General features: G+C 33.2%; 1 protein-coding gene across 1 annotated transcript in view; it reads left to right on the top strand.

The window, feature by feature from the left end:
• The window catches only part of Pdlim5 (PDZ and LIM domain 5), a 209,906-nt gene that overhangs the window by 123,171 nt on the left and 73,323 nt on the right, over window positions 1-13,412 (top strand).

Below are 13,412 nucleotides of genomic sequence, written 5' to 3'. Positions count from 1 at the left end.
AACAGATTTTCAAAGTAGTATATATTGTCTGGATTTTGTCTAAGGCATATTCTTTTTAGTACTGAGGTAAGAAATGGGCTTAAGATTTTAATTGGGAGTGCTTTGCTAATGGTATATATCTCTCTGAATGAGTTCATGTGTTGTCTTGAGTCACTTTATTTTGGGCATAAAAATTGATGTTTCTAGGAGGGCTCTGTAGATTAATTTCTGTATTTCTAAAGATGCTCTCCCTTTAAAATCTTTGCTATTTAACATAACAGCTATGTGAAATTAAGCTTTTATAAGGCATGTTTTCTGCATGATGGAATTAGTGTAGAATCTTTTCCTTTCTCTTTTTTATGACTCTTCTATCACTCTTTTTTTTTTTTTTTTTCTTTTTCTTATTTCCACAGGGAAAAGATACCCCTTCACGTCTTTAGTCCCAAATACACAAAATTACGTGACTGGCACCATGAAGTTTCAGCACGTGCTCTTAACGTACAGTGATTTATGAGTTTTGTCCCCCAAGCAGCCAGCATATACCTTTTCATTCACTTTTTCTTTTTCAACTTGATAGCAAAATCTGTATTAAATTTGCTTTATGAAAAAATAGAACCTTTTCTATACTTCCTAACAATTTTCTGTTGTCATGGAAATAAGGAAGATGAACATGTTTTATGCTATTTGGTAGCTCACAAATGTAAAATCAAAGAAAAAAAATGAAGACACTAGAGCTAATCAAAGGATTTTCATCTGTTTCCTTTGTTTCTATGGTAGTAACTTGTCCTAAGTTGGGTTTGTTTGGTTGGTTGAAGCAGAGGCATATGAATAAATAATGGGTCCTTGTCTAATTTGGAAAATACTTCCTTTAAAATATGATTACTTTTCCTGAGATTACTTTTAAGTTTATTATTATGGAATGGTCAAAGTTGGTTTATAAATTATTCTAAGTACACAAATATGAGGAGACAAGATTAAACATAGAGGACTTTGTTAGATAAGAGTCCATTGTAGATTAAGGTATCTTTTAAAACAGGTATTCTTCAGTGTGGTTGTATAAAGAAGAGCTCCTAAACATGGAAAGAAGATTCTACCCCTGTTTACAATGGGGAAATACAGTGTTCTTTTGGTTCGGTTAGATTCAAAATCCTGTTTTCTACCAAGAAATTATATCTAAGCTGGTGGATGTTCTTATGGTATAGAAATTTCTAGGTGTTAGCTATTAAAATATAGATAGATAGATTTGCATCATTTTTAAGTCAGAGGAAATAAAAAAAAAATAGCAATGTGAATGATTCTGAGATACCAGAGAAATATTTTACTTAGTGTTGTAAACTACTGTGTATTACTGTTATCCTTAGGAAGCAATGTTTTGGGCAATATGTGGAAGCTAAAAATCTGACCAGGAGTGCTTTCTGCCTTGTAATATAATGTATTATATAGTAGTTCTAAATGCAGTAATGAATGCGTTTGAAGTTTGGAAAATTACTGTAATAAAGTTGCCTTTAACTTAGCTTTGTACTTGTTCTGTTTCCTTGAGGCTAGTAACCTTGCTGTTCAGGACCTGTTACATATCACAGGGGTAAAATCACTAATTATCTTGACATTACTTTTGGAAAATGTTTTTAATTTTGTGACATTACTAAGTGTAAAACATGGCAAAGGCCCATGTTTGTTTTCTCCTGAGTTGTTACATTACTTAATGTAACATCTTACGTAAATAACATATATGATCATTTAAACTATGATACAACATAGAATTAATGTTTGTGAATGATTACTGAAACTTCTTGCCTGCATCAAAGATTCATTTTCCAGGAGTTCTACACTTGAGTGTCACCATAGTAGGATAACTGCCTGATAACTCAGAAAAACTAACATTAATTTTAGTTAGTGATTGGTTGCTATTTAAAACTTGGCCTGGTAAGTGTATTTAAAAAGTAATTCTAGCATTTATTGTTGCTCATCCGCTATATATGAAGATGTAAGGTATTTTAACTTTATTGCATCAGTTATTCTTCAGACACTAAGCGGTTTTGCCTACTTGGGCTTTTATGATCCTGACATCAATTCCAGTTATTACTCTGTCTCTGGCCTTTGTAATAAAATCTACTTTCTTATACCAGGCCTTTTTCTACCTAATAATTCTTTTCTCAAAAAATAATGTTTGAAAGAAGATTGAATTAAAGTCACATAAAAATAAATGATGTGAGAGAATTAACACAGAATTTTCCACCAAGAACCAGGTTTCTAAAATAACTACAGAGTTGATAGAACTACTAGAAAGAATTTAGTAAATAAAAAAAATTTTTCCTAATACAAGAGAACATATATAGAACTTTGTAACTTGAAATAGGTACTATTGAAAATGAGAATTTAATACCATCTCTAATTAAAATGTTTCATGTGTCATCACAAGAACAGACTTAGATTAATGAAATGATTCATATTTGAGTAGAAGGATAAATGTTCAACCAGGATCACAAAGGACATTTCATTTGACCATGTCAGAATTTAAATTCCTGAGCTCAGTGAATCTTCTGGGACATCTTATATTCCTAACTTAAAAGCTAGCCAAAAATTATAAAAGCTTCTTACAAAAATGTTGTTGTAAGTCTAACGACCTAATTTGCGACTTATTTTTGTTGTATCTCTTATACAGGCTTTATCCTAGGCCTTTTTTAAAAGTAAAGTTGAGAAGTTACTCTTAAAGAATTTTGAACATTTTTTTCTTAACAGTGTTGTTGTACCAGTCAGAAGATGAAATGTGTCTTTTTTACCACCTCAAAAAAAAATACATTATAGAAACAGAAACACTTATTTTGTACATGATTATGCTATTTAGGGAGACTCACATATAGAAACATTTTAGAGCTTGTTGAATAGAAGTTATGATATTAGGATACAAAATAGGATTTCCATTTACTATTCAGTATTATTAAAAAAATACAAAATGATATGGTTTCCTCCTAATAATTTTACAATTATTGTCTTTCTGATGTGTATTTTAAATCATATGAATCACAAATATTCATTCATTCATTGTTGGTATTCATTCTTCCAAGTTAGTGATTACTAAATACTTAAATGCCAGGCCCTACTCTATGTATTACAGATACAGTAGTGAATAATAGATAAATATACAAGTAAGATGAGCAAAGGCAATTTTGTTAGCAAGATAAGGAAATAGGCTAATATGAAAGAAATTTGGCTTAGGAGGGCAGGATTACTTTAGATTATGTGGAGATCGGAGCAGATGACCTTAATGCTGTGACTCTTCAGAGTGGAGAAGTCAGCTGCGTGATGATTTGAGGACTGTGTTCCAGGCTCAGGAGACAGTGTGGAAAAGAGTGTGGCAAGTACTCAGATTAGAAAGTCAGTGTGGTCTGAAACATACAGGAGAGAAGTATGATCTAAAAGCATCATTCTTAAGAATATGGACAAATAACTTATATTTCCATGACTATCACAGCATTTCAAGTGGGAAATTATCCTGTCATTTCTCACTACTTTCAAGTAGAATTAGAAAGGAGGTTTATCAGCTTTCTAAATGAAGTGCACATCTAATTAGTGCCAGTTCTGATTTCTGATTGTCTTATTGAGATGCAGTGAAGACCTAAAAAGAGAAGGCATAAAGGTACTACATGTTTGTAATATTAGTAGGGAACAGAAGGAGTGTCCTGTAAGCATGCATAAAGCTACACAAAAATAAAACTTGGACATCTAAAATTCTGATATCTCATATATTCTTCATAACTTAGTGATGAATTTGACATTTTAGTTCTATGAAAACCTAGCAAGAATGATTTGGACTCATTCCTTTTGTTTCTTCCATTAAAAAAAATTCCTTAAACTAAGTAAATATTTCCTGATCATTCATTCCAACACTTAAAATAGGAAAGCAATGCTTAAAATATTATTATAATTTGCATGTGCCTATTTAAATTTTCCATATGTAGCATTTTAGAATCATACCTATTAACTCTTTAATCAGCCACATAATAATTTTTGTTTGAACAATCTGCTGTTTTCTAAATTTACATTCTTATAAGTGTTCCTCCAGTTATCCCCTTGGGGAGATGCAGCTGCTGAGTAGCCTTTGGAAATGTTTTGGTAATATGCAGATACCCCAAAGTCAGGAGGATACTGCTAGGGAGCTAAGTACACTAAATGACTTACAATGTACTGAATAGCCCTCGTGAACAAGAAATCATCCAGCACCAAATTCCACTATTGTACTACTAAGATAACTGGGCTGAGTAAAAATGTCTTCTCTCTCAAGGTTTTCTTTTTTTGTTTGTTTGTTTGTTTTTTTTGTTTTTATTATTCTCACAACTTCAGCCACGCATGCTTACCTACCATGCATTCTCTCCACCACCACAAGACAAATAATCTCACTTTTGAACTAACATACTCTCTTTTGACACCTCTTTTCTGATTTATAGTATGGATATTTGTTGACATATCCTAACTTTCTGACTAACGTATGAGTTTGTCAAAGACAAAAGTCTTCAAACTATGTAAATTGGAAGAAACAATAAGTATTTTATTTCTTCCTGGATACCACTGTAACTTTGTAAGTAAAGGTCTGTATATACAATGAAGTGAGTTATCTTGAAGGTAGGTGTTAGGATCACATAATTCATCTCTGTCAGTCTTTTCTTTTATTAGGAATATATTGTATAATAGAACTCTGTTACAAGAGTTTAAACAATAGAAATTAATTTTTCTCATAGCTCTGGAGACTGGAAGTCCCAGATCAAGGTACCAGCAGGGTTAGTTTCAACTGAAGCCTCTCTTCCTGGTTTGGAGATGGCCATTTTCTCACTGTGTGCTCATCTGGCCTTTCCTCTGGATTAGTTCACTGGATTGAATAGTATAAAACAAGTGGCAGGTAAGGATATGTAGACATCTTTATTCTCTTATTCTTGTCTGAGGACACAGTCACACTGAATTTGGGTCCCACCATTATGATCTCATTTAACCTTAATCACCACTTCAAGGAACCTATATCCAAATTTACTCACACTAAGGATTAAATTAATTGGGGGGTGTGACATACACCAATTGCTTTTCTGTACTTAAACTGATTTGACAGATTAGCATTTAAGAAAAAGTTATTCTTAAGTAGAACCACTTTGTTGGACCGAATCAAAAGCATTGTTGTTACCTTTCTTGTGGCACTTGCTTTTACACTTTGAATGATACGTATTTGTCTCCATGTCCTGTGTCCCCAGCTAGAGTACAAGCCCTTTAAATGCAAGCATTTTAGTATCCTCTGCCATGTTTGCTACTAACAATTACTGATAGTATGTAATTGCCTATTTTTTCAGTCCTCCACTTGTTGAACTCAAAGAATATTTGTTACAGCATGGTATACAATATTTTAATTGCAGATTCAATATAATGTCAAATTTTCATTAAAATGTCAAGGTATTAATATCTACATTGAAATGTCAAACCATATTTAAGTTGCTTGAAACAAGAATTGTGCTTTCGGTAACCTGACTGCCAAAAGTCAACACTTTCTCCCTGGAATTAACCATTTACTAAATAGCTGCAGAAGGATTTTTATCCATTAAATGAAGATTTGTTTCTTTCTTTTTTTATTTTATTTTTTTAAATTTTTTTGGTGCTGGGGATTGAACCTGGGGCCTTGTACTTGCAAGGCAAGCACTCTACCAACTGAGCTATCTCCCCAGTCCAAGGATTTGTTTCTTAATCCTTCTCCTTTGGCTTTTTGGAGACTCCTGGGAGGAGAAAATAAGAAATCTTAGAAACAAGATTATGAGATGCTTAGTTAATGCTCTAATTGGAAAAACAGCAGAAATAAATTTTTCATTTCTAAGCAAATGTTTGAAGTCAAGAATTTATTCTACGACATTTAAAAGAAGCAGAGCTGTGGGGGGATGCAGCTCACTGGTAGAGCACATGACTAGTATGCATGTGGTCCTGGGTTTAATCCCTGGCACTACAAATACAAATAAATAAATAAAGTAACATCATCTTGTTAATAACATATTAATAATAGAAATAATGATAGTAATAAGTCTTCTACTAGAGAAGAGTCATTTGGGAGGCTATAAAATTTCACTTAAAAATAATTATTTTAGGTTGGGGCTGTAGCTCACTGGCGGAGTGCTTGCCTCCCATGTGCAAGGCTTTGGGTTTGCTCCTCAGCACCACATAAAAAATAAAATAAAAATAAAAAGACATTATATCCATCTATAACTAAGAAATATTAAAAAATAATTATCTTTAAAAACATGTATACTTAAAAGATTTTGTCAAACAGTACAATTAATTTTAAATTAAAAGATGTTTTTTCTTGATCTTATTTTTTCAGTTTCTAATCTATGGAAGTATTAATTTAATATGCAGTTTAAATTTTTTAATATTTCAATGGTCTGTATAAAATATAGAGTAGCATTTTAGTTTAGCAAAACTTTATCTAAAATCATTGTGATCAGAACATACTTTATCAGCCTTTCTTTTATTCCTTTGCTAAAGAATAATGGATTCTAATTTTTCATGTATTATACTTAATAATAATAAATGATATGACTTCCCAGTTTTCAAAGTATTAAAATACTAAGAAAAGACTGCTTCTTTCTTTGGCAAAAAATCAATTCAAACTCAGGCCACCAGTTACACTGCACAAAACTCAAACAATTATGGTAGAGAAATACACTTACAGACTGTCCAATAGCACTAAATAATTGCCACATGGTTTGTAACTGATGGGAATCAGAATGGAATTTTGGCACTGTAAGAGTAAATCTTAAGTTACTTTTAAACAAAAACCTTTCAGTTTTGTATATTCATTGGCAATTTAGCAAGAGAAATGACATAAATATTTCCAAACGTACTGTTTTATGAGTTTTTTAAAATTTCAATTTGTTCATAGATATTCATATAACCCCTTTTATATCTTTTATGCAGATGAAGAAACACAATTTGCTCACTGATCCCATGTCTTCATTATTTTTGTGTTTCAAAACATGTTAAGTCACTTGTTAAATATCCTTACAAAGACACATGTCAGTTGCATAGTTATTTCTCAAAACTACTATTCTTCATGTGCTATACAATGAAAGTGGGAATCATTCCCTGATCTGATATTTTCAAATATTTTTGTGAGGTAAGAATTAACTATCACACTTGTCCCCAAAAGATAAAACACCAACACCTCCACAACACAGCCTAATTTTTAAAAATGTATTTTTTTTAAAAAATGGCTCCTGAGAACCTGATACCATCATAGACATTTCCATAAAATATATTGGCCAGCATAGAAAAAATATCACAGGTTAAATAAAAATGAATATACAATCAAATAATTTTTGTTAGTTACAAAATATGGAACATTTGTACTTGATCTGCCATCATTTTCTGGATTATACTGTTTTATTCAAGTTTTTATGGATTGGTGACAGTGCAATATAAACATCGCCATCTATTGAACATAAGTCATTATTACACTTCAGTTCTTATGAGAATAGTACTTTCAAGTTTTTGAGGCAAGGAACATAGTTCCTAACTATTCTGTGCATTTTCACATCCAAATAAATTGTTTAATTCTTTAATTCTGGAAGTGCTTGTATGCTTTACTAAATTAAACTTGGATTATTACCATGTATCATGATCTTTTATTCATAAAAATCATAAAATCATAAAAATTCATAAAAATCAATATTTGCAGTATTCATTGTTGACTTTCAGTAGTCCAAAATATACACCCAGTTTTTTAGAAGCATAATTTTATTAGACTAGTAACCCTTCTGTTATGATGCTGTTTGAATTAATTCTGTTTTCATCTTTAGAGAGATTAAATAACTCAATAAAGTTATTTGATTAAACCAGAAAATAAAAGGAATTTATCTATACTAAAACTCAATATTAAGGATAACTCCTGCAGTTTAATTTTTTAACAAAAAAAATCACAATTTGAAAAAATTAAGAGCATTGATAATGGTAATCTTCACCTTTGTAGGAGTCCTAACTTTCTGTCTTTTCCTGCTGTTCAATTTTAAATATTCCAGCCATAGTGAAGATTTCAGAAGACTAAGTTCTACTTTTGTGTAACTCGTGGTTGTTTATTATATGTTTTTATAAAAGAAATTGAACTACTATATTACTTGTTATGATACAAAACAAATGGCAGATAAGGATATTTAAATATCTTAATTTTCCTTTTCTTAAAGAACTCTATCTTAAAAGTACATTCATCTTTGTTGGGTATGATGGCACAACTTTGACTTAATGAGATCCTTTCTCAAAATAAAAAATAAGAAGGACTGGGGTTGTAGCTTAGTGATAAAGCACCCCTAGTTTCAATCCCTAGTATTCCCTCCAAAGAAAGTATATGTATCTTAAAATGAATCTTAATTATACATGTATTCTCTTTTATATTTCTCTGTTTTTGTATCTATTAAAAGTTATTTGTTGAGTGCTACTTCTTGTATAACTTTGTGACAGATGTTCCTCTCATTGATACACCTACTTAATTACTGTTGAAAAGTCTGAATTCACTTCTTTGACCATGATATGTTAAAGCTAGGATCATATGGTAGAAGTTTTGAAGTAGCGCTGCACACATAGTTTATCTTTACACACACTTTATTTTTTATCTCAATAACCAGGTAATTCAAAATAAGAAAATTTTGAGTATGAATTTCTGAAAAATTTGAGTGACTTCAAGAAGCTGTACATCATCATTGGTTAGATAATGGGTGATTCCTAGGTTTTAATACAGAGATGCAACGCTTTTAAACACACTTGGTAGATTCAGACTTACCCTTAGAATAAATCAGTGGTATCAAATATTTATTAAAATAAGTGAAGTTCTTAGCAGGGAGATTGGAGCACCACCACATGATGTTAAGAAAATGTACAGCCACCATCAAAAGAAAAATTCTTCAAATACAAAAGATTAAACAACCAAGACAACATTGATTCAGGAAATTTAAAAGATAGAAAACAGAAGAGGTATTGTCAGTGGTAATGGTGAAATCAGTGATCATTATTGAAAGACACAAGCAATCAAAATAACCCAAACTCAAGAGGCAAATACTGAAAAAATTTTGCATCTGGAAATTGGGAATTGATGTCCTGATAGAAAGTGATTCTGAATGATTCTCTCTAGTTCTTTTATTCAGTGATTTACAGCCCAGAATACTTAGCAAATCACCAATACTGTGGGTTTTTGTTGTTGTTGTTGTTGTTTAATCCTGGAGAATGGGGGAAAAAAATGAATGTGAAGAGACAATTATAGTACTGCTATTCAAAAAGGAAACAGGTTAATTTCTAAACCATAAACTGGTTTGAACTTGAGGTCAGTTGAAAAAAAAAATCTAGAAGGCATTCTTAAAAGCATGGCTAGTGAGTGCTGAGAAAAGGTAGGCAGAATTGCCAAGACCCGGAATAAGTTCTCAAGAAGCAGATCACATTCAACTTAGCATATTTTGGATGATTGAGGGAAATATTACTTTTAACAGGTCACCAAAGAAAAAGGCTCTTAAGATCTTTGTGACATTAATAATGCAATGAGGTCAATGATTATTAAGTTTTTAGATTCTCAACAAATCAAAGGAGTTTAACCAAAGGATATTATTGTTGAAGATCTATTAGTGACTTGGATGCAGATCACTACATCCTGCTGCCTAAATTTGCAGATGAGGCAGGAAGATGTACCCATACATGCACTATAACCAGATCATCCTTCAAAAATATTTTGGGAGTGTAGGAAAATGGACCAAATTTAGTAAAAAAGAAAAATGAAATTTAGTATAATTATGTGTAGTTTGGATCAAAACATTTTGCTCTTCTGCGATAAGTAGGGAAGGAAAGATAAGGTTAGCAGAGTCATTTATATGATATTGATATTGATATTAACTGATAACGTTTGCTGGTTCCTTAACCTAACCCATAGTCATCTTTCCCCATTCTTCCTTAGTCTCAGACTGTGTAGATTAGCAGTGGTCCCTGCTCATGTTTTGTTTGGTTGGCCCTTTTGTATCTATGGGTTCCTCATTGATGGATTCAATCAACCAAAGATAATTTTTTAAAAAAGTCATCTGTAGTGTGTATGTATAAACTTTTCTTTGTCATTATTCCCTAAACAATACAGCATGACAACTATTTACAAAGCATTTACATTGTATTAGGTATTATAAAGAATCTAGAGGTGATTTGAAATACATGGAAGTTATATGCAAATACTATTGCTTTATATATGAGACTTGAGAATCCTCAGATTTTGGTATTTGGAGGATACCCAGGGCTGCCTGTGTTGATTGTATGTAATAAACACAATAGATGCTTGCTTTTTGTTCCCCTCACTGTTCTAGGTGCCAGTTTACAGAGGAGTCATGATGCTCTCATGAACTCAGTCTAGAAGACATAAAATGAAAAAAACTATTAAATTTTAGTTGATGTATTTTATAAAAAACAGGGCAACTTGATGAATGTAATGAGGGGAGGATGATTCAACACTAGTTAGAGAAAAAAGATATTTAAACTGAAATGATCTGAAGGAGTCAGTCATGAGGGAGATAGTTCTTCACACAGAGGGAACAGCAAGTGCCAGAGTCACGAGACAGGCATCAGCTTGGTGTGCTTAAGGACCTTAAAGATGGCTTTTATGAATAGAGCATGACACACAGGAGACAGAGTGATAAAAGATTAAGTGAAGAAGTAACCAGAGACCAGATCCTTTATTGTCTCATAGGTTGTGTTGAGGAATTTAGAATCTTCTCCCAATTAAATGAGAAGCCCGAAACAGGATTATGATCACCAGAGTAGCATCTGATGTTTCTAAAAGATTACTCCTGTATACTTTGGAAATTTAGTTTTAAGGGAGAAATAGTAGAAGCAGGAGACTGTTAATGAGTATTCCCATAGTTAAGGTAAGAAATGACTGTGTCTTAAGCCATGGAGTTACCAATGGAGATGAAGACCATTAAATACATATGTATCTTAAAGAAGAACTTTTAAGTTTTGGATTAGAAGGTACACAAAGTAGTAAAGAAATAAGAGTCTAGGAGATGATGGTCAACCCAAAGAATTGGCACCGCTGGTTGTGGCAGGTAAACAGAGATGGAAAGCAGGACAGGATTCATCTTTAAGGTCTGTTCCAGGAAAGTGGGCACTAGAATGCAAACTCCATGAGGGGAGGAAGTTAAAGTGAGCCTAGAAGGTGTGAGGATGCCTGGCATAAAGTGGGAATTCAGACAAATTTTTGTTGAATGAATGAATGCAATACAGTGAGTGATTGAGTGGGAGCATTTAGGACATCTGATCCACCATGTTTATCTAGAGAGTATTGTTCTCTAATGCTGGCAGGACACTCGAGGTATTGTGGTAACTTTCTCAAAAGACAAGGCTTCTCCTTGGACTCTAAATTTTTATAATAGTATTATATTAAAACTTCAAAATAGCTAACTTTTCCCTCATGTGAAAGAAGCTATTTCTAGCTAGTAGAAAGCTCTGAAAATGCTGATAGGAATAATCCAATGAAGAACCTGATAACATAGTTAAAGGAGTTAAGGTTAATAGTGAATAAGTGTCCTGAAGTTACTAGAGTCAGACTTTTATTGGGAGGTTGTTCCAAGTGAGTTTTAAGTTGTTATTATATGTTAAAATCTTCATATTATATTTTTATACATACAGTATGAAATGGACTCGTCTTTCCACCACATAGAACATCATCTCTGTGAAGATCAAGCAGTAATATAGTTAACTCTAGAATTCATAAAATATTAAGACTGGAGACTTAATAATGGTAACTCCTTTAGGTAAGAGTTAAGATAGGAGAAAATGGAATATATCAACAAAGAGAAAACTCTTCCCATAATATGAGCGTCTTAGTTCAGGCTGTCATAACAATGATACCATAGGCTGAGTGGTTTAAAGACTAAATATTTGCTTCTTAGTTTGGAAGCAGGGAAGTCCAAGATCAAGTCTCTGGTAGATACAGTTTCTATTGAGGACTTAGTATTCGTAGACTGTCTTCTTCCTAGGAGTGTATAATGCTGAGGGGGCAGAGAGCTCTCTGAGATCTCTTTTGTAAGAGCACTCATCTGGGGATGTAGTTTAGTGGTAGAGCACCTGCCTAGCAATGCTTGAGGCCCTCAGTTATGTCCCAAGTTCTACAAAATAAAAACCTCTAATCCCATTCACGAGGAATCTGCCCACATGATTCAATCACCCACTTTCTAATACCATCACATAGGGATTTAGGACTTCAACATATGAGTTTTGGAAGGACATAAACTTTAGTATATAGTAGCTAATAGTAAGTTCCTTCAGCAATATCCAATTTTGCTTTCCTGTCTTTTCCGTAGTGGGTCACTCATAGGAAAAAAATTTTTTGGTCTGGGACTATAACTCAATTGTAGAGTGTGGGGATTTCTCAGCCATGTCCTGCGTGGATGAGAAAAGGGTTAACTGCTGGAGGATGATGTTGGCTATAAGTCAATCAGTTACCCATAAACTTATCTAATCAATAAACACACAAGAGCCAATAGTCTTTTTAAATGAGAGGGGGGTGTGATGGGTTGGGCCATACCAGATCTGACCTCTCAAAACATGAAGTAACCCAACTCTCTTTTATTTATAGTCACACAGGTAAAGGGACCCAGAATGGGATGGGTTTCCTCTTTGATGAACAGGATAGGGTGGAGTTAGGGGATCCAGTTAGCTCATGGAAACTATCATATAACCAGGCAAGGAACCACTCCCACAGTGCCACATACTCCCTGGCAATCTGGGACGGACCATGTCTGCCAGTTTCAAGAAGTCAGTCCTCTGTGTCCTGAGGATCAACCTCCTCTGATTCTGCTGGATAAGAATGGCTTCCCATAGTAGAGCATTTCCTGTTATGGAGGACCTGGATTCAATCTTTGCAAAGCTGGAAAAGAAAAGAGCAACTGATTGAATCTTTTTTCTTTTCTTTCCCAAAATAAGCCTTGTTTTGGGTGGGGTTTTCATGTCAGCTAACTTATTTCATACCCCTCTTTTAGCCCCTAACACAGTCTCCTTGCAGTACCACAGACAAAGCACAGAAGTTGATGAAATCAGTTAATAAATTTAGCTGTGATTTAGAGTGCCAGAACTTTACACTTGAGTTTTAGTTGATTTTATTTTCCAGAAGGAAAATCATAGTTACAAGTGAACACACTCACCATATTTATTATAAGGAAGCTCGTAGAAGACACTCATTTTTCCAGATGACTAGCAGTTTCCTTGGCTAAAGTAAATAACTATCCTGTGTCACTGAACCCCAAAAGGGCAGACTCCAGCTATGACCCTGATATATTTTCAGTTTCTGCTTTAGCAATATTGCTGTGTGAAATTTTGCTTTATGGAAGAGTGAAAATACCAAGGACAATTTATTCTTGTTCCCTTCTTTACCTGCTATAGAATACACATTT

Source organism: Sciurus carolinensis, chromosome 10 (assembly GCF_902686445.1).
Source record: "Sciurus carolinensis chromosome 10, mSciCar1.2, whole genome shotgun sequence".
NCBI lineage: Eukaryota > Metazoa > Chordata > Mammalia > Rodentia > Sciuridae > Sciurus > Sciurus carolinensis.
This window is presented reverse-complemented; position numbering and strand designations above follow the sequence as displayed.